The sequence below is a fragment of the Macaca thibetana genome, chromosome 3 (assembly GCF_024542745.1).
Source record: "Macaca thibetana thibetana isolate TM-01 chromosome 3, ASM2454274v1, whole genome shotgun sequence".
Lineage (NCBI taxonomy): Eukaryota > Metazoa > Chordata > Mammalia > Primates > Cercopithecidae > Macaca > Macaca thibetana.
Window position 1 is genome coordinate 99,914,578 of NC_065580.1, and position 17,042 is coordinate 99,931,619.

General features: G+C 40.2%; 1 protein-coding gene across 3 annotated transcripts in view; it reads left to right on the plus strand.

Moving 5' to 3' along the window:
- Positions 1-17,042, plus strand: part of CHN2 (chimerin 2) — a 318,403-nt gene that overhangs the window by 228,862 nt on the left and 72,499 nt on the right. The gene's annotated exons all lie outside the window — the stretch shown is intronic.

A 17,042-nucleotide genomic window follows, 5' to 3' on the forward strand; every position in this document is an offset into this window, starting at 1 on the left:
GACCTAACTGTAGCAGAAGTGGGATATTTGGGTAGGTGTTCTGACTTTTCCCCTGGTATAATCTTATTTTTTTCTACTTCTTATCATATTGTAAGAAGGCTATGTTTTTTTAAAGGAAGAGCAATACTGTATATAAAAGTTAATTATTATATCGATATAATTTACTTTCAAATACATGTATATGTCTCCCTTGAAATAAATTAATTTGTACTGATATAAAACAATTAAACCCCTGAGAATCTATTGCACATATCTTACAGGGTATGTGCATGAATGTGGTGTTTAACTCTTGGGACTTATGAGAACTTCTTTATAAGAGTGGACTGTGGGCCGGGCGTGGTAGCTCATGCCTGTAATTCCAGCACTTTGGGAGGCCAAGGTGGATGGATCACGAGGTCAGGAGTTCAAGACCAGTCTGGCCAACATGGTGAAACCTGGTCTCTACTAAAAATACAAAAATTAGCTGGGCATGGTGAGGCATGCCTGTAATCCCAGCTACTCAGGAGGCTAAAGCAGAAGAATTGCTTGAGCCGGGGAGGTGGAGGCTGCAGTGAGCCGAGGTCCTGCCACTGCACTCCAGCCTGGGCAACAGTGAGACTATGTCTCAAAAAAAAAAAAAAAAGAGTGGACTGCAAGAGAGGTTAATGGATTGTAGGACATTGGGATTTTTGCATCAAAAATGTTGCCTTCAGAAATATCTTACCTTTTCTATGGTTAATGATAATAAACACTTACGGACTACTAGTTTAAAGTTGCCAGTGGTAAAGTGGAAGTATTTATAAGGAAATGTGTGGTTTGAGTTTCTTTTATATATTTATTTTTGTTCGTATAGGAGAACTTGCTGGTATTTAGGGTTATTTGCCATTAGTTGCTTGAAGTAGTGACAACTGCCCCTAGATTCCTTCCATGACCTTTAACCCTAGCAAAGGCATTCTTGCTTAAGCAAATGACATGAGACATATCCAGTCTCTCTGGAGTTACCTTCACTACTAGTTTTCTATTGCTGTGTAACAAATTACCATAACCTTAACAGGTTAAAACAACACTCAGATATTCACTCAGTTCTATAGGTCAGAAGTCCAGCAGACTCAACCAGGTTCTCCACTCAGAGTATCACAAGGCCCAGTTAGGCATGGACCAGGCAGACTCTTATCTGAGGGCTCTGGGGAGGAATGCACTTCCAATCTCATTCAAGTTCTTGGCTGGATTCAGTTCCTTGAGTTTGTAGATCTGAGCTCCTTACTTCCTTGCTGGCTGTCTGCTGGGGACTGGCCTTTGCTCCCAGTGGCTCCCGTCTTTCTTCTCACATGGTCCCTCTGTCATCACGTCCATCTGCCAGTGTCAAGTCTTTTTCACACTCTGAATCTCTCTGACGTCTCCTTCTGCCCACAGCTGGAGAAAACTCTCTGCTTTTAAAGGATTCATGATTATCCAGCTGGGTGCAGTGGCTCATGCCTATAATCCCAGCACTTTAGGAGGCCGAGGTGGGTGGATCACTTGAGGTCAGGATTTGAGACCAGCCTGGCCAACATGGGGAAGCCCTGTCTCTACTAAAAATACAAAAATTAGTTGGGTATGGTGCACATGCAATAATCCCAGTTACTTGGGAGGCTGAGGCACAAGAATCTCTTGAACCTGGGAGGCAGAGGTTGCAGTGAGCTGAAATCGTGCCACTGTACTGCTAGCCTGGGCAATAGAGTAAGACTCTGTCTTAAACTACATAAATAATGAAGGATTCATGATTATCCACCCAGATCACCTCCCTGTCTTTAGGTTGAATGATTACATCTGCAGAATCCTTTTTACCATATAACATAATCATGTAACATAATGTCATGTGGCATAATCAGGGGAGTAACCTTAGGTGGCAAAATCAGTCATAGGGGGCATCTGAAATTCTGCCTACCACATCTCCATCTACTCTACTACCTCAATTTCATAGTCTTTGGTAACTGCATTTCTCCTGTTTATCCCCTACCAACTCCCATCCAAACTGGTTGCAACTCATGTATTTGTTGAGCAAGCGAGCTATTAGTGCAAGTGTATATTTTTTATTCTTTTTTATTGAGATGGAGTCTCACTCTGTCACCAGGCTGGAGTACAGTGGTGCGATCTTGGCTCACTGAAACCACAGCCTCCTGGGTTCAAGCGATTCTCCTGCCTCAGCCCCCTGAGTAGCTGGGACTACAGGCACACACCACCATGCCCAGATAATTTTTGTATTTTTAGTAGAGACAGGATTTCACCATGTTGACCAGGATGGTCTCGATCTCTTGACCTCATGATCCACCCGCCTTGGCCTCCCGAAGTACTGGGATTACAGGCGTGAATCTCCATACCCGGCCATTTTTTATTCATGTTTATGTGACATGTTTGGAATAGGTGGTGCAAGATGGTGATGAGAAATATTTGGGTAAGGTTATAGGCAGCATGACAAAGTAATTGGGAGCACTTGGGAGCACAAACTCCGGAGCTAGCTAGACTCGTTTACTAGTTGTATGACTTTGGATAATTCACTTAATCTCTCTCTGCCTCAGTCTCCTCATCTCTAAAATGGGAACTATAGTAGCAACAACTTGGCAGGATTGTAGAGAGGAGTGAATGAGTTAGTAGAGTGCTTAAACAGACCTGGCACAGGGTTACCACCACATGAGTAAGCGTTTTAATTAGAATAATGCCAGATGCTATAACACACACATTCCCAAATCTTAGTGGCTTAATGCAGTCAAAGGTCATTTCCCACTTGCATCATGGTCCAGTGGGGATGTTTCTGGTTGGGTTGCACTGTTTGTGGTCATTTAGGAACCCAGACTCCTAACATCATATGGCTCTCTCTCTAAATCACTGGCTCTCAAAGTAGACCCAAGAACCCTGGGTTCCCTGGGACCATTTCAAATTCAGACCATTTCTACAAGGCTCTCCTTTTCCAACTGTGTCTCTGCAGAAGCCTAGTTTTTTTTTTTTTCTTATTCTTCAACCAACACAACATAACAAGTGAAATATAGAACCAGATGTGAGAATCCAACTGTCTTCTATCAAGTTAGATAACAAAGAGATTTGCAAAAATGTGACATAATGCTACTTTTGTCATTTTTTTGTTTGAGCCAATATGGTTAATTTTTATTTAAAAACTACTTATATTAGCATGTAGGGCCTATAAAATTTATATTTTTATGTTTCTAATGTATTAATATTCTGAAGTTTTCTTGGTAAGTATAAACAGACGCAACCCACAGAAGCAAAAGCTTTTTGGGGCCCTAAATAAAGAATATAAAGAGGTTCTGAGACCAGAGTTGGAGACACAATGATGTAAATCCTGAGAGGCTGTTCCGGTCAGCTGGAAAATGAGTCTCGCTGGGCCACGTCAGGGAGGTTTCTATGGGCCAGTTCTGGAAGTAGCACATCATTTCCACTTGCATTTTCATTGAGTGGGGACTGTAACTGGCTATTGCTCAAGAGAAAGCAGAAATGGGTGGGTCACCACCTCCCAATCTTTACCATAGTTGACAGTTTTCAAGGGTTTATTGCCTCTTGCCCTATGCATATCACAAGTATCTTGTTTAGCGTTCTCCAAGAGCAATAATATGTGGTTACATATACTCAGACAACTTCAGAAAATTCTAGAATGAGCCTAGTTTTTGCCCCAGTCATTTGGAAGTTGGCAGACACTTATCTGAAATAGCTATGCATTTAACCAAATAAGTAAAAGAAGAGATATCAGTCTTTTTAGAATCAGGTGGTAGTGCAGTAAGAGTGAAATAGTCTAAAAACATTTCTGATCTGCTTTGAAACTAACAGTAAGAGATGGCGGGAGCTAAATTTAGAGGCTCTTTTGTTTGTGTTGTTTTTGGTTCATTTTGATATCTGATACCAATTATATACAATCTACTTTATAAGTTGAGAAATTGATGACCTTTGACAAGCAACATCATAGGTTGCCCATCTTACACTTTTTGGAACAAAGCATGAGTTACACACACACACATACGCACACCCATACTTCAAGGTTCAGTTCCCTGGAATATGTGTTCAAGGTTCAGTTCCCTGGAAAACGTGATTGAGTTTTATACTAAAGCTTTGAGAGCAGGACTTGAGTGGGTCCTAGTACAGACTTAGACAGAATTGTAAGGTAGAAATTTGATTTTTATATTCGTTGTGACTAGATTAATTTTAGATGTTTACATTACATATACATTTGGAAATGTATCTAACAATATGGTGTACTTTTGTGCTATATATGGACTTTATTATATATAGGAACCCTTGTGTAATTAGCATATAACTATTTAAGCTTCATAGCTATATCTTTGCTTTCATATGCTGTTTGTGTTATAATTAATTGGCAGTATAAGACCTCTGTGAAGAATATAAGCACACTCTTCCAAGGAGAAAAGGTAAATCCACTTTAGGATGCCCCCCTTTAGGAAGTCATTTCTATTGTACTTAGAAGAAACACGCTTTGCATAGGATATATTGCTTAATATTTTCTTAGAGTTTAAAGGTAGCAAATCTTTGTTGAATAACAGAGTCCAGCTAAAAGATTTAAACCATGCGGGGCATTTGTTGTTTCCTGAAGAGAAAGGCCAAGAGACATGGTGGTTTCAGGATGTGTTGGAGCTGATGGTTTTGTCATAGACCCAGGCTCTTTTCACTGCCCCTCTGCCAGCCCCACTACATGGCCTGCCCCCTTGATTTGGTCAACAAGTGCACAGGAAGATTGCTGTTCCATCACAGGTGTTAAAAGCTTTAGACAAATTAAATTTAACGGAGTTTAGTTGAGCAATGAGTGATTCTAGAATCAGGCAGCCCGTAGAACCAGAATAGGTTCTGAGTGACTCGGAGCTGCCACGTGGTCAGATAACATTTATGGACAACAGAAAGAAAGTGATGCCCAGAAAATGGAAGTGAGGTACAGAAACAGCTGGATTGGTGATAGCGGGGCTGGTTACAGCTGGGCCGTGGCCTTTTTTGAGCCTGCTTTAAACAACTGGCCACCTTTGGTTGGCTGAAGCTCAGCTACAAGAGTAGTTTACACATCAAAAAGTCTGTTTACGCATCAGTGTGTGTGGAGATGAGACACGTTTAGGCCAAACTTAAAATATGTATGCAGGCAGCTTTAGGCCAAGCTTAACTTAACAGAGGCATCATGTGACAATGTCCTAAGCAGAGGGTAAGAAAGGTGATAGCAAAAAAAAAAAAAAAAAAAAAAAAAGGGACTTCTCCATCCCTCCCTTTACAGGAGAAAGCCTCTTCCCAGCTGACTTTCCCTCACTGCTCTGTCCCATGCCCTCCTGTAGGCCAGTCATGGACAAAGTGAACAAGGAGCCATAATTGGCTTGGACTGTCTTAGTCAATTCCTGGGATCCTTGCATGTTGCTGCCTAAGCCTAGTCAGGGACCTGCTGGCAAGTAAGAAAGGGAGAGTAGCTGGGGGGCAGAGAATCTGCCCCCAAGCCTAACCAGTAAGCATACCTGGTATAGGGAACACCCACGACTCATAGAATATGATCAAAGTGCAACTGTCCAATTAAAATCCTTACATTTAGGGGAGTTTTGCCCCTGCTCCTCGGATAAATGCTCTGTCATGCCCCCTGACTTTTCTAGCCACTTGTAGCTAATAGAAGGCCCTACCATCACTTTCAATCTCAAAACGCAGGCGTATTTTGACAATTCAGAATCCCTAGTCCTGAATAATACTAGAAAATCCAAACTGGATTATAGAGTTAAATCTCTCCTCCCTCAGCCACAGCTAACTTAGGGAGGGTGCCGGCTGCCTGGCAAGGGATGAGATCAGCTTCTTCCCTCATACTTCGTTCACCCTCGTTCCTTAGCTCACTGCCCATAGGGTAGGGATGCAAAGATCAGGGACAGTTCTTCCTTGACTGATACCATCCTAAGAATGCTTCACACTTACTGGGCATGGTGGGCACATTTGTGGGTTCTTAGGTTGTTCCACTAGACCCCTCTGACTGCAGTTCTTGCAACAGAAGAAATACATAGGTGGCGATATAGCTTCTTCTAAACTGTCTGCTAAACCGGACAGTGAAAGTGGGAGTGAATGGGGTAGGGGTGGTCATGATTTCACCAGGCCAACGGTCATGAACTGAGACCATTCAACACTTGTATTGAGCAATCAGGGAGGAGGGCCACAGGGCCACCTTAGCAATGCACAGTGGCCACCCTCCCGTCAGCCCCTGCTTTTCCAACAAAGAACTCTTTTTTCAAGTCCCTTAACCTTCCAGATGGTCCTGATTTTGAGAAATGCTGTTAGGTGGAAATGCTGTTGCTTTCCAGATAGGGCCCTCTCATCTCATCCTGCAGGCTGACAGCCTTGGGATCGCACCCTAAGATGGCTCAGGTGGTCTCAACTTCAGTTAAGTGCCCTCCATTTCTGCAGGATTTAGGGTTTAGGGACTCACAGCTGAGTTGATCAAAAGACTCTCCTTATGAATCCCTTCCTAGTGTTCAACCACCTTCCCTGTTTTTTTTCACTGCCAGTATGAGTATGGGGTCTAAGTTGTGAACCAGTTTTCTGTGGTTCCTTTGATACCCTGCCTTTCCATGGTGTGCCTCACTGTGAAATTCCATAGCTATTCCTAGGGTGAAACATTCAGTCATAACTTCCTCACCCGGAAGCATGAATGATATGTCTTGCTATAATACGGTGATGTCCCAATAGACTATTGGCATTCTTCAGGCCTCCAAGTTCCCTCAAGGGATAGCCCAAGGCTAATACCTTTTCTAGTCTAGTCTAGTATTGTTTGCTATTCTCTTCCTGCTGTCAGCTATGAACTCTACCCACTGCTCTCTCCCCATAATTTGTCTCCAAGTTTGCTGATCCGGGTAACCCAGAAAGAAATGGAGCTTTTCAAGGTTGGCCAATTAAAAGATCCTAACTCAGAAATCTACATTGTACTTGCCTACTAAACCATAAATACAATGGGAGTGTGGCTATGGGCTGGAAGGAATCAACATCATTAGTAAATACATATGGAAAATGTGATTGATTTAACTGTACCTGGCAGACCCGTATTTCATAGTTTTAGACTGAAGAACAGAGGACAACAGATGTGAAATCATTTTATAATGATCCCTGGATTATTTTGGACTAGCTATGCATCACGGGTAATCCTGGTTTATCTCTCATTGTTGTTTTGTTCATCGTTAGGGTATTTTCAGCAGCTGTCCCTGGCCTTTTGGAATATAATTATGTTTTTCTCTGGAGCTATAATTTGTCTGCTGCAACCAGAAGAAAAATGTTTGTGTGGAACTAGAGCTGACAACTGGGAGGCTGTAGCTCCGGCATTCCTCTGTCGGCGACAGCTCTGTAACTCCTAGTGTATAAAAAGACATTCCAGAAAATGGTTACCAAAAGGATTTCTTGCGTGGATATAGTTTTTCCATCAGAGGGATCAGCTCTTACTGGCAGGAGTGCTTTATTTAGGGCTATTTCTTTCATTCGGTGTTTAAGTCAGCCAACACTTATCATGTCCCTGTAATGCAAAATGCACAGTGCTACATGCTGTGGGGGGAGATATTTTTTTTGTTACACTTTGGCAAAAAGTGATGTGTACACAAAGAAATAGAATACAAAGTCATAGTAGCTTTATGTTCTATTGTGATAAGGTCTGGAAACCCAAGAAGGCCATTTGGGGTCAAGGAAAGTCTTGTGAGTGAAATGGGATTTGAAAGATGTGTACAACTGGAAAGTACTGGGCTGAAGGGAGTTGGCAAGAACCAAGGTCACGGAGGTAGGAAGTACCAGTGTATTTTCCTTGTCTTGACCATAAGTGATTATTTATATTACAGTGACTATTTAATGGATACAGATTTTTTAGAGTGAAATGAGATATACAGGAATAAACCAGAAGGGTCGTGGACAAACCTGGTTGTAGAGTTGCCTGATCTAGAAAGAACAACAGACTTTTTTTTTTTTCTTCTCAATTCTGGAGGCAGGAAGTCAGAAGTCAAGGTATTTTCTGGGCCATGCTGTCTCTGAAGGCTCTAGGGGAGGATCTTCTCTGGCCTCTTCCTAGTTTCCGGTGGTTGCCAGCAGTCCTTGACTACCTCATTTCGATCTCTGCCTCCATTGTCACATGGCATTTTCTTTGCGGGTCTCTGTGTACAAATTCCTCTTTCCCTATAAGGAATCCTGTCATTGGATTAGGGCCTATCTTAATCCAGTATGACCTCATCTTAACTTTATTACATCTGTCAAGACCCTATTTCCAAACAAGGCCATAGTCACGGGTACTGGGGTTGAATATATCTTTTGGAGGAGGTCACCACAGGTCTAAAGACATAGTCCTTTCCCTCAGAAACTTGTCATGTACAGTATTTGTAAAAGATATTAACAGGCCAGGCACAGTGGCTCATGCCTGTAATCCTAGCAATTTGGAAGGCCAAGGCAGGCAGATTGCTTGAGGACAGGAGTTTGAGACCAGCCTGGGCAACATGGCAAAACCCCATCTCTACAAAAAATACAAAAAAATTAGCCAGGCATGATGGCATTCCCCTGTAGTTCCAGCTCCTCGGGAACTGAGTTAGGAGGATAGCTTAAGCCTGGAAAGTCAAGGCTTCAGTAAGCCAAGATTGTACCACTGCACTCCAGCCTGGGCAACAGAGCGAGACCCTGTCTCAAAAAACAAAAACAAACAAAAACCAACCAGATCATAGTGAGAGAATGAAAAATAGAAGCCAGTAAACATATCCATCTGTTCATCAATTATTTTTTAAGGGCCAAATGAGAGAAACCAAAAGTGAATGGTTTAGGAGAGGAGAGTGATTTCCAAAGCGTGGGCTCTGGACCAGAGACCAACAGCTTCTGCATCCCCTGGGAACTGTTAGAAATGCAAATGCTTGGGTCCCAGCTCAGACTTTCTGAGTCAGATACTGTGGGAGTCACATGTCGCTTAGTAACGGGGATACATTCTGAGAAGTGTGTCATCAGGCAATTTTGTCATCGTGCAAACACCATAGAATGTACTTACACAAACTGGGTGTAGAGCCCACTGCATACCTTGGCTTTATGGTATGGCCTAGTGCTCCTAGGCTACAAACCTCTGCAGCATGGTACTGTACTGAATTCTGGGGGCAACTGTAACACAATAGTGAGTATTGTGTATCAAATATATCTAGACACAGACAAGGTACAGTTAAAATTATAATATCATAATCTTATGGGACCACCATGGTATATGGGGTCTGTCATTGACCAAAGTCATTATGCAGTACATGACTACATTTTAATAAGCCCTCTGGTTAACTCTGATACAGGCCATAGGTTAAGAACCACCAGTCTGAGAATTCAGACAAAGCACTTTTCTTCAAGCTGGAGTGGATAAAACTTCCAGCAGCAGCCAAATAAGTCATTTTTTTTTTTTAATTTATTTATTATTATTATACTTTAAGTTGTAGGGTACATGTGCATAACGTGCAGGTTTGTTACATATGTATACTTGTGCCATGTTGCTGTGCTGCACCCATCAACTCGTCATTTACATCAGGTATAACTCCCAATGCAATCCCTCCCCCCTCCCCCCTCCCCATGATAGGCCCCGGTGTGTGATGTTCCCCTTCCTGAGTCCGAGTGATCTCATTGTTCAGTTCCCACCTATGAGTGAGAACATGCGGTGTTTGGTTTTCTGTTCTTGTGATAGTTTGCTAAGAATGATGGATTCCAGCTGCATCCAAGTCCCTACAAAGGACGTGAACTCATCCTTTTTTATGACTGCATAGTATTCCATGGTGTATATGTGCCACATTTTCTTAATTCAATCTGTCACTGATGGACATTTGGGTTGATTCCAAGTCTTTGCTATTGTGAATAGTGCTGCAATAAACATACGTGTGCATGTGTCTTTATAGCAGAATGATTTATAATCCTTTGGGTATATACCCAGTAATGGGATGGCTGGGTCATATGGTACATCTAGTTCTAGATCCTTGAGGAATCGCCATACTGTTTTCCATAATGGTTGAACTAGTTTACAATCCCACCAACAGTGTAAAAGTGTTCCTATTTCTCCACATCCTCTCCAGCACCTGTTGTTTCCTGACTTTTTAATGATTGCCATTCTAACTGGTGTGAGATGGTATCTCATTGTGGTTTTGATTTGCATTTCTCTGATGGCCAGTGATGATGAGCATTTTTTCATGTGTCTGTTGGCTGTATGAATGTCTTCTTTTGAGAAATGTCTGTTCATGTCCTTTGCCCACTTTTTGATGGGGTTGTTTGTTTTTTTCTTGTAAATTTGTTTGAGTTCTTTGTAGGTTCTGGATATTAGCCCTTTGTCAGATGAGTAGATTGCAAAAATTTTCTCCCATTCTGTAGGTTGCCTGTTCACTCTGATGGTAGTGTCTTTTGCTGTGCAGAAGCTCTTTAGTTTAATGAGATCCCATTTGTCAATTTTGGCTTTTGCTGTCGTTGCTTTTGGTGTTTTAGACATGAAATCTTTGCCCATGCCTATGTCCTGAGAAAAAAAAATTATTCATGCCTCTCTAAGTGCTGTTGGAGGAGCCTTCTTTTTTTTATTTTTTATTTTTTCATGTTTTGGATCATAAGGAGGGGTGAAAGTTGGATTCTAGGATATAATCAGCCCAGAATTTTAACTAAGGTATGGAATGAAGCAGGCTTCTCTCACTAGATTTTGCTTGCCCTAAAGATGCAACATCTGCCCTGTAAACACAAATGCAGCATGCAGCATGCATGGCAAGCCCTGGAGTGATGCTTCAAGTTGGAGACCATAGAATAATAGAGAGGCACACCCCAAACCTTTGCATTCCCTCCAGCCCTGGGAATCTCCTGAAAGGGCATATTCTTATTGGGTAGGACTGGGCTGGGGTTCAAGATTCTGCATCTCTCAGCAGCTCCCAGAGATGCTGGGCTGCTGGTCCAGAGACCACACTTTGACCATTAAGACTAGGCAGCATGTCAAGGACCCCAGTACCTATCCACATTTTTAAAAGCAGGTAAATTGGCTTTTATATACCTATGCTTATATTTGAATATTTTGTTTGAATATTGACTTTATGCTTGAATACTGATTATTTGAATATTATGCTTGAATATTGATGGGAAAAATGCTGCCAACATATAGGTGCTCAACAAGCCTTTGTTAAGGTATAGTTTTGACCTTGGCGTTTCATTACAGTCCCTGTTGTCCCCAGCATGGCTATGTGAAGGGCACCCTGACCCTGGACTAAAGAGAGGCAGCCGTGCCTTCTGATTCTTAATGGCATTTGGTCTCATGCACTTGCAAGGATTGTGCCTGGTGACACCCCCAAAAAAGTATTTGAATTCTCCAAAGAGAGACTATAGACCACACCATTTGTCCCCTAAATTATTAACCAATCATGTGAATATAAACCAACAAATTTCTAATACTTCTGATTCTCTCTTAATTGGGATGATATTTGAATAAATAACTTCCAGTGAAATAGGTTCCTAAGTATTGGGCTCACAGCACACATTCATGGAATTCCCAGAGTCTTAAACTTTTATATTCCAATCAATCCTAACCTTTTTTTTAAGCTACACTTTAATATCAGGTTATTGCTTCTTATTAAAATTAATAATAATGATAATAAAATGTACTCTTTGATCTTACTGTTATATAATATGCTCACTGAATAATAAGTAGAGGATACAGATAAGCAAAAAAGATGATAATAAAGGTTTCTGAAATCCACCAGAGATACTATTTCCTGCTAATGTCTACATCTGTGTAAATATATATTTGTTGTATCCTTAAATTTTAAATTTTTCTATATTTTATTGCCATATTCTTACAAAAGTCATTTAAATATTACATCTTCATTGTACACAAATTAGACAATAAAGTTTTAAGAAAACATTTGTTGAGCATCTGTACCTGACCTAGTAGAGATTTCCAAGGCCATATGCTGGTGCATATCTTCCCAGCATTTAAGATATCTAAAACCATAATAGGCCAAAAACCTTAAGAATCCCAAAGCGGCTTCTTCCTGCTAAGAGGCTTAGCATAATTTCTCTCCTAGGTAGATAACTCTTTGCTTAGGGGGAAAAAATACCTATATAGATTATTTAGAAAGAAAAACCTTCCGAGCTTAGTCTTAAAAAGAAAGGAATAAAATAAAAAGCATTATATCGTTTATGTTTAAGTTAAATATACAAATATACATACATGGAGCCCGGAGGGGTCAGAGCAAGAGGCTAGAGCTTCGTTGGGGAGTCAAGGTCAATGAAAATGGCTGAAGAGCTTTAAGAACACGGGTGTCTAACATATAATTTTGAGTGGATTGCTAGATGATGCTTTAACGAAGCTGTCCCTCCTGGTCTCACCTCACCCTTATCTCTTAGTCTAGTAAAATCTGCAACACATGTAGATTTGAGAGTGGAACATATGGGAATAATGGTGATGTCTGTCATGGATACTGGTGGGCAGAAAAGGAACAGTCAATGAAGGGGTAAGACACAGAGCAGCATGCAACGCTAGCCAAAGCAGGAAGCAGTTCCCAAGGAGGCATACCCCACACCAGCCCCCAACGCCCAGAAGTAGCTAGAGAACCATTTACATTTTTTACCTATTGAAATAAACACTATGCAGATTCAAGAGATTCATGCCATTCTACTTAAATCTTAACCGTCAAGTAACCCTAGAATCTTATTATTTGACAACTCAAAGGTGGTTTTTTTTTTAAAGCAATTTGTTCTGAACATATAACCTTTAACAAAATCACCAAATAACCTTTAACAAAATCATTTTTAATGGCTGCGTAGCAATTCATTGGATGAATGCACTGGAACTAATTTAACTACCTCTATGGTTAGATGTTTAAGTTCATTCTTTTTTTTTCCATATTAGAAACAACCCTGCAATGAACATCCTTGTAGCTATATCTTTGCAAATGTTCAACTATTTCCTTAGATTAAATTTCAGTTGCCTATTTTACACATTTGTACTCATATTAAGATGGATAGCCAATATAACTTTACCTACTTTGCAGTGTTTGGGGAACCTCTTTCCTCTGCTCTTATGCCATGAGATCATGTGATTTTTGTCCTGTTTTATTTTGTTTTCAGGAAATACCCCTTCATATTTTGTATCTCCCTTTGGAACATTCTGTTTTAGATAGCCATTACTGGCTGATTAAACAACCTTTGTTGAGAGTAATATTAGAAACAGACAGTTGTACGTTGTAGAAACGATTATTTAGAACTATTCACAATATTATTTTGAATTCCTCTTCAAATGTTGGAGATGCACAGATACTGTTTTCCTATTATCTTAGTTTTACTGATTCACTGACTGGTCTATTACTAGAGATGCCTATTTACCTCATATCTATCAGAGGGCTAATGAATGTGACATTTGCCTCATTAACCTATTATTCATTCTACAAAACCTACTGTTTCTTGAGAGTCTGCTGCATACCAGGCCAATTAAGGAGATTTTGCCTGTGCTGGTTTTCAGTGGACAAAAAGGAGACTTCCCTAGTTGTATAGAAACTAAACAGTCTTGTGTCATGATGTTGTCATCATGAATATTTACACATATGTGAGTGCCATTGGAATAGAAAAACCACAAGCCAAACTGGACATGTAGTGACAGGGACTTAATCTTTTTCAGCCTAGTCTTCTGGGTACTTAGGATGGAACTTTGCCTGGTATATAACAGCCATTCAGTAAAATTGTTGAAATGAATTTAACTGGCTTCTTCCTGCTCCTTACTCTGCCATGTTCATTCTCGCCTTAGAATGATTTTGCATGTCTGGTGTTCTCTACCCGGGGTCTTCTTCCCCCCGAGATCTTTCCATTCTTGCTTTTTCTTGTCCTTCAGGTGTTGGCTCCAGTGTCGCCCCTCTAAGAAGGTCTTCCTCAGCTGACCATCCTCACCCAGGCCCTCTTCATCCACATCCCCCATATGACTCTCTGCTGTCTGACATCATCATCCTCAGTGATTTGCTTGCTGGTTTATGTCCTGCTTCTGCTCAGTAGATGAGTGAGGTTCCTGTGTCTCTTATTCACAGCTTTGGGCCTATGGTCCGGAATGGTTCTTGGGACATAATCAGAAATATTTCTTGATTGAATAAATGACTTAAGTATAATGTAAAACAACCACTGCGGATGTTGAATTAAAGCCACACTAACAGTAACTCACATTTGTCTAGCACCTTATAAAGTATTTCCGTGCACATTATCTCATTAGGTTCTCACAACTCTGTGGAGGGTGTTGTTATCATCTCCATTTTACAGACAGGCAAACTGAGGCTTGTGGAGGTTAATTAACTGGTTCAAGTTCCACCTAGTAAGAGAAGGAGCTGGGACTTGAACCAGGCTTGAAGTCTGACTGTAAACCACATACTAGTGACAAGAAATCATTCTGTCAGAACTATCTTTTAAAGAAACAAGACTCCTAGTACAGTATGTTTAGAAATAAAAATTTATGTACACATTGAACACAACTCCAAATTCTGAAAAACAACAAAATCTAGCCAGGTTCATCCCCTTCACTGATTATAGGATGGTAGTTTATCTGCATTAAATATGCTCTTTTGTGGCTAAAATGTAGTGTATACCTAAGACAACCTCACAAACATAACATTTATAGGATACAAAATGTTTGTGCAATTCAGTCTTTAGCCAATGGCAAAAGTAAAAGTAACAGTAATCAATGAAAATAATATAGATTAGAGGGCTTGAATGCACACTGCTTGTCGTCACTATACAACAACAATTAAAGAGTGCACAGAGGCTGGGCATGGTAGCTCACAGCTGTAATCTTAGCACTTTGGGAGGCCGAGGCGGGTGGATCACCTGAGATCAGGGGTTCGAGACCAGCCTGACCAACATGGCGAAACCCCATCTCAACTAAAAATACAAAAATTAGCCAGGCATGGTGGCACATGCCTGTAAGCCCAGCTACTCGGGAGGCAGGAGAATCTCTTGAACCCAGGAGGCAGAAGTTGCTGTGAGCTGAGATCATGCCACTGCACTCCAGACTGGATAACACAGTGAGACTCTGTCTCAAAAAAAAAAAAATGCACAGAGAGGAAAAGGAGTTTGAGAAAATGCAGTGCAAAGGACTGCTAATCTGCTTTCAAGGTGTGTGATATCCAAACCCGTCATCAAAATCAAGAAAAAACCCATACCTCTATGGCCAATTGATTTTTTGGTAGAAGTTTTTATTTTATATTTCTCCATTTTTTGACTTGAAAGATACTAGAACTTATTTTTTTGTTTTTTATTATTTATTGACAAATTATAGTTGTATATATTTATGAGGTACAAAGTGATGTTATGATTTTTTAATACAATGTGAAATGATTAGATCAAGCTAATTAACCTATCCATCACCTAATATTTGATATTTTCTGTGATTAGAACATTTGAGATTTACTATCTTAGCATGGGGAAGTGATACTCAAAGGATACAAAGCCTCAGTTAAATATAAGAAATAAGTTTGATTTTTTTGTTGAGATCCATGTCCAGTTGATTTTTGACAAGTATGCCAAGAGCATTCAATGGGAGAAAGAATGAATAATCTCTCAATTACATAGTGCTGGGACAACTGGAGATCCTCAAACCAAAGAATTGATTTGGGCTACCTCACACCATCTACATGAACTAACTCAAAATGGATCAACAACCTAAATTAGAGTTAAGACCTTAAAAGAAAACATTTCTTTGAAGAAAACAAATGGCAAGTCTTCATCACCTTGGATGTGCAATGAATTCTTAAATATGATGCCAAAAGCATGAGCAAGAAAGAAACATAGAAAATTGAATCTGATCAAAATCAAAACTTTTGTACATCAAAGGATATTGTCAGAAAGTGAACAAAGAACCTACAGAATGGAATAAGATACTTGAAAGTCATATATCTGATAAGGCTCTTACAATTCAACAACCAAGAGACAATCTAATGAAAAAATAGGCAAGAAACTTCAATCGATATTTTTCCAAAGAAAATATACAAATGGCCAAAAAGCACATGAAAACATGTCCAACGTTATTAGTCATTAGGGAAATGCAATCAAAACTGCATTGATATTACCTCACACACCCTAGGATGGCTATAATTTTTTTTTTTTAAAAAGGAAAATAACAAGTATTGGTGAGGATGTGGAGAAATCAGAACCTTCATACATTGCTGGTGGAAGTGTAAATTGGTACAGCCTCTGTGGAAAACAGTCTAGCAGTTCCTTAAAAAGTTAAAAGTAGAATTACCATGTAACTCATAAATTCCACATCTCGATGTAAGACAGGTACTGAAACAACACTTGTATACAAGTGTTCATAACAGAACAAGCCATGGTAGCCAAAAGATAGAAACCTGCCAAATGTCCATCAACACATGCTTGGATAAACAAACAGTGGTATATACATACAATTGAATATTGTTTGGTTATAAAAAGGAATGAAATTCTGATACATGCTACAACATGGATGAACCTTGAATTGTATACTTTAAAATGGTTCATTTGATGTTATGGGAATTTCATCTCAAATTTAAAAATCTGGAAAGAAAGGAAAGAAATGACTCAGAAGCAACAGGAAGGTATTAGTTGTAACTCCTCATCAAGTCAGATTCTTATGACTCAGATGGGTGCATCTCAGGTTACAGTGGCCTAAAAGCTATAGTGGTGTATATGGGAGGAAGGGTAGACACGTGCCAAGCAAATAGGATTAGACTGCTCTGTGCAGGGTTGATTGAGCTCAACCTGATCTGTATGGACACCAGGGCTTTTTTTCAAAGGTGGATTGGCTCTATTTGTTGTTGCTATCTCTGCTTAGTGTTATTTGAAGGGCTCTTTCAGTTCCAGACTGTATAAATAACAACAGAATCGTCTGTTGATAACTGAACCATCCCACTCTGAGGGTTCAGAGTATATACTTCTAATTCCCACCACCCACAGCCAGGTTTCAGTGTGCACACAGCCTGACATAGTGGATTTCTGTCACTAAACCATTTCATTTTCCCATATGCAAGAGTGTCATATGCATATATTGTGTCTGTGTTCTCATGTCAGTTTATACTGGGCCTGTATCCACACCCATT